The following is an 11,464-nucleotide window of genomic DNA, read 5'->3' on the forward strand; positions in this document are numbered from 1 at the left end:
CGGCCAAAAAACACAAACAGATATTTTACTCAAGGGATATAAAGGTGGCAAATAAGCACATGAAACAATGTTCAACTTCCTTAGCTGTTAGAGAAATGCAAATTAAAATCACAATGAGTTATCATTATATACCTATCAGACTGGCTAAAATTTAAAAATAGTGAGAACACCAAATGCTGGCAAGGATGCAGAGAAACTGGATCACTCACATGTTACCGGTGGAAATTTAAAATGAAACTCACTGAAAAATAGTTTAGCTATTTTCATAAAACTAAAGATATAATTTCCATAAGACCCACTATTTACATTCCTGGTTATTTAACTCAGGGAAAAGGACACTTACTTTCATGCAAAAACCTGTACACAAATGTTCACGAGAACTTTATTCATAATGGCCCAAAACTGGAAACAACTCAGATGTTATTCAATCGGTGAATGATTCAGCAAATTGCAGTGTACCCATACCATGAAATACTTCTTAGTATTAACAAGGAAGGAACGAACTGTTGATTCATGCAGCAATCTGCATTAGGTTCACGAGAATTATGCTGAGTGCAAAAGGCCAGTACCAAAAGAATACATACTTGACTTAGCCGTTTTGCACTGCAATAAAGGAATACTTGAGGCTGGGTCATTTATAAAGAAAGGAGGTGTATTTGATTCATGGTTCTGCAGGCTGTACAAGATGAGGGCCTCAGGTTGCTTCCACTCATGGCAGGTGGTGAAGGGGAGCTGATATGTGCAGAGATCACATGGGGAGAGAGGAAGCAAGAGAGAGGTGGAAGGTCCAGGCTCTTCGTAACAACAAGCTCTCAAAGGAACTAATAGAGCCTTAAGGGAAGGCATTAATTTATTCACGAGAAGTCCACCCCCATGACCCAAATACCCCCCATTAGGCCCCACCTCCAACATTGGGCAACAAATTTCCATATGAGGTTTGGAGGGAACCAACATCCAAACTGTAGCAATACTGTGTGACTCCATTCGTATAATATTCTTGCAATGAGAAAATGCTAGACATAGAGAACCAGATTATTGGTTGCCGGGGATAAGGATGAGGGGTGGTTATAAAGAGAAACATGAGAAATTCTTGCAGTCATGGAACTGTTGTAGTAGTGAATATACACAGCCCTACACGTGTGATAAAATTGCATAGAACTAAACATACACACCCACACATACAAAGAAGTACAGGTAAAGCTGGTAAAGTCTGAATGGGATTGGAGGACTGTGTCAATGTCACTATCCTGGTTGTGATATTGTACTATAGTTTTTCACAGTTATTTCAAATAAATAATGGTTTCTGTTTCAGTCTCTTTTGTCTAATATTAATATAGCCACTCAAGCTCTATTACCACTGTTGTTTGCACAGTATATCTTTTTCCATTCTTAACTTTCAACCTATATTTTGAGATAAAAATATGCTTTCTATACACAGCATAAAATGTGTTAAACAAAAATTATGGGAGACCATTGTTTTGGACTGAGCTCCTGCACTGGGCCCCGAAAGACCAGACCAAATCAAACCAAAACAGAGTCACTCATGCTGAATGACACATGATCAAAATGACACTTTGAGGCAGCAGGTATCATAGAGCCTCAGACCAGTTTTTCCTAAAAACAGGAGCTTCCGGTCTACCTCAGTTAGTGTAATAAAGAAGTCACTTCTCCTTTAACTCTTAACAAAAAACGTAAGTTGAAGTAACCTGACATTAGCCAATCAGCTTCTTTTTCCCGCTATTGTTCGTTTCCTTGTTCCCACCTATTGCCTAGTGGGAGCTTTGATTCTACTTTGTAGAATGGAGACTGCCCTTATTTATGAATTGAAAAAAAAAAAAAATTTTAAATTTGTAATTTTGTCTTTTGACAAGTTGAATCTTATTTTTAATCCAGTCCAACAACCTCTGGCTTTTGGTTGGACTGTTAAATCTATTCACCTTTAATGTTGTTACTGATAGAGTTGGATTTCCATCTGCTATTTTACTTTCTGTTCCTTTTCTCTTCCTCAGCTTACTTGTTCCTATATACATGCTCCTTTTGCATTAAGTGAATATTTTCTAGTGTAACATTTTAATTTCTTTCATGATTTAGCTATTTTTTTAGTAGTTGCTCTAGGGTCTGCAACGTACATCTGAACTTGTCAGCATAGATTTACACTAACATAATTCCAGTGAGATATAGAAAATTTACTCCTCTATAGTTCAATTCCCTCACCCAAGTTTTCTGTTACTTTGTTATGTATATTATTTCTAAAGGTGTTACAAACTCAACAATGCATCGTTGTCATTAGTTTTATAATTTCATGTCCTTTAAAGAATCTCAGAGAAGAGAGGAGAGCTAGTATATATTTATAGAGTTTGCTTTATTCTTCTTCTTATTGGCCATTTGGATTATCTTCATTTCTCCTGTGGATTCAAGCTTCTCTACGGCATCATTACTCTAGACAGCTTTGTTTTCCGTCTCCTCCTTTGTGTTGTTATTGTCACATAGATTACATTTTTATATACGATAAACCTAAAGTGTAATTAGATGCATATTGTTCTATATGATGGCTTGCAAAATCAGTCAAGTGAAAAAAGAAGAAGAAATATGCAATTACACTGTCTTGTACAATTACCTACATAATTACCTTAATCAGTGCTCTTGTTTTCTTAATGGTCTCACTTGCTTTTAGTCTGAAGAATATCTTTTAGTATTTTCTTATGGCAAGTCTGCTAGCAGGAAATTATCTTAGTGTTTGTCTTAGAATACATTTATTTTTATTTCAGAGAGATTTTTCCAAATATGATATCTTTTTGTTGACAACTTCCCCACCCCTAGCATTTTGAATTTGTTATTCCACTTCCTTCCGGCATTGATTTTCTTGTTCTGATGGGAATTCCACTGTTATCCTTACTGGGGGTCCTTATATGTGATGAGCCATTTCTCCCCACTACTTTTACAATTTGTTTTGGTCTTTATTCGACATTTTGATGATAAAGTGTGTGGATTTGGATCATCTTGTGTTTACCCTATTTGGATTTTGTTGTGTTCCAGGATGTGCATATGAATTTTTTCAGGTTTTATATGAACTGTTCTATTTTAGCTTAAAATAATAGTAAAATAATTTTCAACCACCAAGGTATTAGAGGGGCAAAATGAAATATATAAAATTCTTGATTAGTTTTTTAAATGACAAGAATAAAGATAATGAAAGTAGGGCAAGAGGGAAACCAATGGTAAGATGATAAAAATAAACCCAAATACATATCAAAATATATTTAATATAAATAGATAAATGATCCAGTTAAAAGACAAACATTGCTAGACGGGATCAAAAGAAATAAAACAACATAAAACTAAACAAAATGCTTTCTGCTTTCAAGGTGCATTAGGAAAGTATGAATGTGAACTGTTGGAAGAGATAGACCAACTAGCCGGGCGCTGTGGCTCAGGCCTGTAATCCCAGCACTTTCGGAGACCAAAGAAGGCAGATCACGAGGTCAGGAGATCGAGACCATCCTGGCTAACACGGTGAAACCCTGTCTCTACTAAAAAATTAGCCAAGCGTGGTGGCAGGCACCTGTAGTCCCAGCTACTTGGGAGGCTGAGGCAGGAGAATGGCGTGAACCCAGTAGGTGGAGGTTGCAGTGCCTAGATCGTGCCACTGCACTCCAGCCTGGGCAACAGAGCGAGACTCTGTCAAAAAAAAAAAAAAAAAAAGGAAAAGATAGACCAAATATTAACTGAAAGAAAGTTGGCTTATTTATACTTACTGTATATCAGACAGAGTACACTTTAAATTATGATACATTACTACAGGTAAAGGATCATTTCATAATGTCAATAGGGTCAATCTACCAGGAAGGTATAATAACATGAAACATTCATGTACCTAATAATATAGCTTCAAAACATGCAAAACGAAAAGCTCTTGCAAGGTTCCCCAGGGAAGTTATCACAAAGTTACCTCATTGCGGATGAGTGGGTGGGGTATTGTTGAACAGATGGAAAAGGGGCAAGTGCTTTGTCACAAAAAGGAGCTGGATTAGGGTCAGATACCTCATTAGATATAAGCTGATTTTGTCTTCGATTTTGAAAAAAAGTTAAGTGGAAGGGCTGGTATCTGTTAAAAATTGAATGCACAGTGTGGCTAAAGAGTGAGTGTCCTGATAAAATATCCAACTTCATAGATGATGCAGATTTCTTCCAGGTGGCAAAATGCATGCAATTCTGTGAGGCAATTCTGCTGTAAACCGATTAAAAGATGGCAGGGGAGCCTTGGTTACATTTCCGCATTAAGAAAGTAAGTAATCCTAACTCTACGTATTCAATGATAACTATGAGCAATCAGTAACAAAACAATAGAGAGCCATGGCGTATTGTTCCCACAGACATTGGCTTGATCTGCTGCCACAACTGAAAAAAGCCAACAACATCTGGCCAAGCACCATAATGAAGTCAATTTTAGAAACAAAGTGAGAAATATAAGCTTGTATAAAACCATGATACAGCTGAATGCTAAGTTCTGCATATGCTTCCCATCACGCTACATTCAGGGACAAAGAAGGCAAGGAAGACCCAAGGACAAAGAGCTGTAACCATTTAGGGAATATTATAAAAGACTTTACTTAAAAACAACTGGGCTCTTTAGTCTGCACAGGTTAAGAGAATAGGGTGGAATCTGTAAAACCATGGATGTTATGATCAGGAAAAATCCAGACTCCATTCAATCCTGGTACATGTAGTAGTTTCCTGTGGCTGCCAAATTACCCCCAAATTAATGGCTTAACCACAATAAAAATATATTGTCTTTGAGTTCTGTAGGAGAGGAGCATGGTATGGGTCTCATGAGGCTAAAATCAAGGTATCAGCAGGGCTGCTTCCTTCTGGAGGCTCAGAAGAACATTTTTTCCTGCATTTTTTAGTTTCCAGAGGCTGCCTCTGCACCTTGGCTCATGGCCTCTTGGCCATCTTTGGCTAGCAGCACAGGTTGAGATCTCACATGGTCTCACCCTCAGCTCTCCTGCCTCTCTCTTCTACTTTTGATTACATTGGGCCAACGCAGATAACCCAGGACATTCTCCTCAATTTAAGGTTGGCTGATCAGAGACCTTAATTCTATCTGCAACCTTAATTCTCCTTGGCATTCTCCTTAACTATTCATACCTTCTTAGGATTAGGATGTGGATATCTTCCTTGCAGGGGGATTATCCTGCTGATCACAATATACAAAAGTAATGAGTAATAATATCCCGAGGCCTGAAAGTAGCTGTGTTTTTTTTTTTTCTTTTTTTTTAGTACAAATAAAGGAGGTACAATTTTTTCAGCAGGTGATACTGGCCAAAAATATACTTAGTTTAAAAACATCATGGATGATAAATGCTTGACAGATCAGCAAAGGATGCCACAGATTCTGGGGACACATTCTTAACCTTTTATGTTTTCTTTTTCTCATTTACAAGAATCATGTAAATATTTAAATTCATGTAAGAAAAATGGTGGGAAGAGTCAAGATGGCTGACTAGGTACAGCCAGGAAGAGCTTATTTCATGGAGAGACCAGATCATCAAGAAGACTGCCACACTCTAAGCAGATCTTTGGAAGGAAGGCATTGAGAGTGGACGGAGGGAGGACACAGCCTCTGGGCTGAATGGGAAGGAAACTGCGAACCTTGCATGGGGCTGCCAACCACCAGGACTAGTTCCTAGCCCCGAGCAGCTCCTGGGGAAGGGGCAAGTTAAATAGGCATCAAGTGGTCCACTCCTGCCTCAGACCTCCAGAATCCTACTTGCAGGAGAACCCATGACCTACGTGGACATTACAGCTGGCAAGGAGAGCTGCTTGGAGAGTTGCTAGGAACAGCACTTCAGCCTGTGTGAAGTCCAGAGGGTTTGGCACGGGAGCGTCTGCAGTGGAGCAAGCCCAGGGGTGCGCATTCTGGAAGGCTCACCATGCTTCTCTAGCTGGCTTGGGTCTTTGTCGATTGTCAGACCTGGACAGAATATCTTTCCAGTGGGACGGGGCCAGTCTGATCTGAGCACCCCTTTGCCTGCCAGCCTCTCCAGGGTCCCTGCCTGGCTGCACCTGCATCTAGCACAGCCTGAGATGCCTAATCAGTGCACTTCCCACTGGCTACTGCCACAGCTCCTTTACCCGCAGACCCCACCTAACAATCAGAGAACTTCTACAAACAGGCCACTGCCAGCGTGCAGCAACCTGCAGCCCTCCCCACTGCTTTGTCAGGTCACACTTACCCACAGCCTCCCCCAACTGTTTTGCTGAAGTGCTTATGCATGGACCACACCATTCCACGGCCACCAATGTGGGCACATGGACCACACGGTGCCACAGCTCTGCTCTGCTTTTGATATGCAAAAATCATACAAAAGATCAACAAATCCAAAGGTTGGTTTTTTGAAAGATAAATAAGATTGATTCACTGATGGCTAGACTAATGTAGAAAAAAGAGAGACGCTCCAAACAAACATAATCAGAAATGACAAAGCAGACATGACCACCAACCTCACAGAAATACCAAAGACTCTTAGAAACTATTCTGAACACTTACATGCACACAAATCTGAAAAACCTAGAAGAATTAAATAAATTCCTAGCAACATACAACCTTCCGAGATTGAACCAAGAAGAAATTAAAGCCCTGAACAGACCAATATTGAATTCTAAAATTGAATCAGCACTTTGAGAGGCCAAGGAGGGCAGATCACTTGAGGTCAGGAGTTCGAGACCAACCTGGCCAACATGGTGAAACCCCATCTCTACCAAAAATACAACAATTAGCCAGGCATGGTGGCACACACCTGTAGTCCCAGTTACTTGGGAGACGGAGGCAGGAAAATCACTTGAACTTGCAGTGAGCTGAGACTGTGCCATTGCACTCCAGCCTGGGTAACAGAGCAAGTCCCTGTCTTAAATTAAAAAAAAAAAAAAAAGGAAAGAGAAAAAAAAAAGAGTAAAATTGAATCAGTATTAAAAAAAAATCTACCAACCAGAAAAAGCCCTGGACCAGATGGATTCACAGCTGAATTCTACCAGATGTATAAAGAAGACCTGGTACCAATCCTACTGAAAGTATTCTGAAAAATTGAGGAGGAGGGATTCCTCCCTAACTCATTTTATGAGGCCAGCATTATTTTGATACCAAAACATGGCAAAGGCACAACAAAAAAGAAAACTTCAGGCCAACATCCCTGATTAACAAAGATGCAAAAATCCTCAACAAATACTAGCAAACCAAATCCAGCAGCACATCAAAAAGCTAATCCACCACAATCAAGTAGGCTTTATTTCTGGGATGCAAGTTTGGTTTGACATACACAAATCAATCAATAAATGTGATCAATCACATAAACAGAACTAAAAACAGCAGGCTTATGATCATCTCAGTAGATGCAGAAAGGGCTTTCAATTAAATTAAACATCCCTTCATGTTAAAAACCCTCAACAAACTAGGTATTGAAGGAACATACCTCAAAATAACAATAAGAGCCATCTATGACAAACCCATGGTCAACATCATACTGAACAGGCAAAAGATGGAAGCATTCTCTTTGAGAACCAGAACAAGACAAGGATGCCCACTCACATCACTGCTATTCAGTGTAGTACCGGAAGTCCTAGCCATTGTAATCAAGCAAGAGAAAAAAACAAAAGGCATCCAAATAGGAGGAGAGGGAGTCAAACTGTCCCTCTTCACAGATGATATGATTCTATACTTAGAAAACGCCATAGTCTCTGCCCAAAGAATTGTAGATATGATAAACAACTTCGGCAAAGTTTTAGCATATAAAATCAATGTATAAAAATCAGTGGCATTTCTATACATGAATAATGTCCAAGCTGAGAGCCATATCAAGAATGCAATCCCATTCACAATAGCCCCCCAAAGAATAAAATACCTAGGATTATAGCTAACCAGAGAGGTGAAAGAGAATGGAATGCAAACACCGCAAAGAAATCAGCAATGACACAAACAAATGGAAAAACATTCCATGCCTCAAGGACTGGAAGAATTAATCTTGTTAAAATGGTCATGTGGCCCAAAGCAATTTACAGATTCAACGCTAGTTCTACCAAACGACTGGTGGCATTTTTTACAGAATTAGAAAAAAACTATCCTAAAATTCACATGGAACCAAAATGAGCCCAAATAACCAAAAAAATCCTAAGCAATGCACCATGGAATACTATACAGCCAGGAAAAGAATGAAATCATGTCCTTTGCAGCAACATGAATGGAGGTGACGGCCATTATCCTAAGTGAATTAACACAGGAACAGAAAACCAAATACTGCATATTCTCACTTATAAGTGGGAGCTAAACATTGAGTACACATGGACACAGAGAGGAACAATAGGCACTGGGGCCTACTGGAGGGCGGAGGAGGGGAGGAGGGTGAGGATCCAAAAACTACCTATCGGGTACTATGCATATTACCTGGGTGATGAAATAATCCATACCCCAAACCCCTGTGTCACACAATTTACCCATGTAACAAACCTACACACGTACCCCCTGAACCTAAAACAAAAATTGGAAAGAAAAATAAGAAAAGGAAAACATTCTACCATGAATACTTACTTCAGTTTTTAATGTTGCTTTGAATCTTTTCCATATACAATCTTTGTTTTTTGAGACAGAGTCTCACTCTGTCACCCAGGCTGGAATGCAGTGGCACGATCTCGGCTCACTGCAACCTCCACCTCCCGGGTTCAAGCGATTCTCCTACCTCAGTCTCCTGAGGAGCTGGGACTACAGGTGTGCGCCACCATGCCCAGCTAATTTTTGTATTTTTTTTTTTTTAATATAGACAGGGTTTCACCATGTTAGCCAGGATGGTCTTCAATCTCTTCACCTTATGATCTACCCACCTCGGTCTCCAAAAGTGCTAGGATTATAGGTGTGAGCCACCACAACCAGCCTACAAACATCATTTTTATATCCATACACAGAATAAATACATACTCACCTCCTTTTTTCTCCTCATGTATGAAACACGCATTTTCTATTACTCCCAAAGTGTTGTGATTAAATTTTTAAGCGTGCTGGCTATTAGCTGCAGGAAGGACGTGAGCAGAGAGTGAAGCCATGGCCTGAAGTGTCCACAGATATGTGCACAAAGCCCCGCGGTGTGCACGGGATGGGATCTGGAAGGGCGTGGGGCAGGGACAAGGCTGGGCTGGCCTGGGCCACCATGTCCTGGCAGGGAACTGCGAGGTCTCTGAGAACTGTAAAGGCCAGCGTGGCCTGGCAGGTTGTCAGGAGGGTAAGTGGGTCAAAGGAGGAGGACAGAACATATGGCATTTGGCTGTGTGTGAGTCAGATTTAGAAGTAACATGCAGACTCCGGTATGCAGGCCTCTATTGGACCCTTGTCCCAGGTCCAGCCTGTACCAGGTCAGCCCTCAGAAAGAAGGGGCCTGCTGTGGGAGGAGTGCAGTGGTGCAAGGGAAGGGGGCTGCACTCCATTCCTGCACAGAGCCCTGGGATGGCCTAAGCCCCGGGGAGAAGGCCGTGGTGTGACTGTCGGCACTCAGGACCGAGAGTCCAAGGCCCAGAAGCAGCTGTTTTCCCCAAAGCTTGGGATGGGTGGGAAGCAGCAGGAGAGCCTTGTATCTGGCACGTACATCCTGGAAGGCAGTTTGGAGACCGGATGAGGTGGAGGATGCGAGGGCCATCCTGGATGCCTCAGCTCTGCAAATACCCCAAATAGACATGACCTGGAAGTATGGGATTCTGTCTTGGCCCTCCCAGCAGGAAACGGACTTGGAAGAAAAGCAATCTTGATTCATGATAATCACGTCTTTTTTCTTGTATATTTGGTTTGTGAACTGAGGTTCGTATGCACTGAGGCTCTTGTTCCCTCCCTTCCCCGAGCTGGATCATGACCTTCGCTCTTTGACCCCTTGGCTTAGGGAGGCCTGGGGTTGGCCTGAGCATGGAACTCCTTGCTAGAGTTGGCGCAAGGAGCCGTCACGGCCATCACCCTCACTGTGGGTTCGTTCAGACCCCACCCCATTGTTTCCCAAGGTGGAATGCAGGTGCCTTTCAGTGACAGGTAAAACACAGCAAAGCGGCAGAAATTTTAGGTGAGAGGGAAAGATGAGGCCAAGGAAGGGAAAGAGAGGACGGGGGTGTGGCATTGGCCCCCCAGGACTCACAACCTGATGAAGCTTCCATATGTAGTAAATAAAAATATAGGGCACCCAGTTAAATTTGAAGTTCAGATAAAGAATGAGCATTTTTTAGTATAAGTCAGTGCAAATATTTGCATGGGATATACACTGAAAAATTATTTATTAGGTACCTAAAGTTCAGATTTCACTGGGTGCCCTGCGTCTTACCTGGTGACCCTACACAATGAAGTCTCCACTTCCTTAGAGAGGGCCAGGAACTGCACTCTCAGAACCTCCTGGCCAGACTCCAGAGTGTCACCAAAGCGCCCCTGGGGGGCTCAGCAGCAACGTGGGGCGTTTTATTCCTGTAGAGAGTGAAACAAAACGGTGTTTCATACTTTTAAAAATGTGGTTGTATTTTGGATGAATATATGAAATTAAAGTAAAATTTAAAATATAAGGCAATTTATAAAATAGTTTTATCACACTCCCCACCTGTATCCCAGGCGTCGGTAGTTCTCTTCGTCGGGGAATATCTGAGATTCTCAGTTGAAACACTTGGGGTGGCCACTAGAGGGAGGCTTACAGACTTCACAGTTCACAGCTTACCCACCATGGAAAAGAGAAACGTCTTTTCAGAGTAGTACAAGTAATTCACATGCTACTATCGTGTTGTCGTTTCTTTTCCGATAAATGTTACTGTCTTTCTCCTCCTTAGTGTCTTTCTTCTCCCCCTCCTTCCCCTTCAGCTACTCTCAATTCTGTGTCCTTTGTTTAACCCATACAAATATCCCTGCTGCGTAGCTACTTAGGTCCCACTCTGAGACCCCCTGGCCCAGCAAATCCTGGCCCAGCAGCGGGCTGCTTGCTCCATGACAAGGGATACCATTTTGTGAGCTTTCGCCGTGTGTCAGGCGTGGGGCTATCGGATTGGCCTGTGGTATCCATCAGGAAACAGTACCTGGGCCAAGTGTTTACCCCACAGGGCATTTAAGGCAGGGGACTGGCTAGTGGGGGTGGTATGGCTGTGAGCCAAACCCAGGGACTCAGAGGAGCAGCAAGTTGCCACACCTCGGCTGGAGGGACGGAGGGTGGAGGTGGGGTGGTGGGAAACTGGGGCCAGGTCACTGGATGGAGGCTGCTTCCTGCACTGCTGAAGATGCTGTGTAGGGCGGAACAAGGGTTGTGGGGAAACATCCCGGCCTCCTGCCAGGGCCTTCAGGAGCAGCTGATGCAGGAAAGGCAGCGCCGCCCCCTTGCCATCCAGAACAGAACAGGGGAGACAAGAAAGGGCGTGAGGACACAGTGCCCTGGAGCCAGTACACATGCCTCATCTCTTTCAAGTGTGC

The 11,464-nt window shown here is 42.3% G+C and overlaps 1 long non-coding RNA gene across 1 annotated transcript in view; it reads right to left on the bottom strand.

Annotated features, from left to right (window-relative positions):
* The window catches only part of LOC144332209 (uncharacterized), a 66,969-nt gene extending 56,307 nt beyond the window's left edge, over positions 1–10,662 (bottom strand). Inside the window, exons 1-2 of the long non-coding RNA XR_013400094.1 lie at positions 10,611–10,662; positions 8,970–10,480 (exon numbers count right to left, since the gene is read on the bottom strand). This is a non-coding gene — a long non-coding RNA (uncharacterized LOC144332209). The remainder of the gene's footprint in view (positions 1–8,969; positions 10,481–10,610) is intronic.
* Between the last annotated feature and the right edge of the window lie 802 nt (positions 10,663–11,464).

The sequence above is a fragment of the Macaca mulatta genome, chromosome 10 (assembly GCF_049350105.2).
Source record: "Macaca mulatta isolate MMU2019108-1 chromosome 10, T2T-MMU8v2.0, whole genome shotgun sequence".
Lineage (NCBI taxonomy): Eukaryota > Metazoa > Chordata > Mammalia > Primates > Cercopithecidae > Macaca > Macaca mulatta.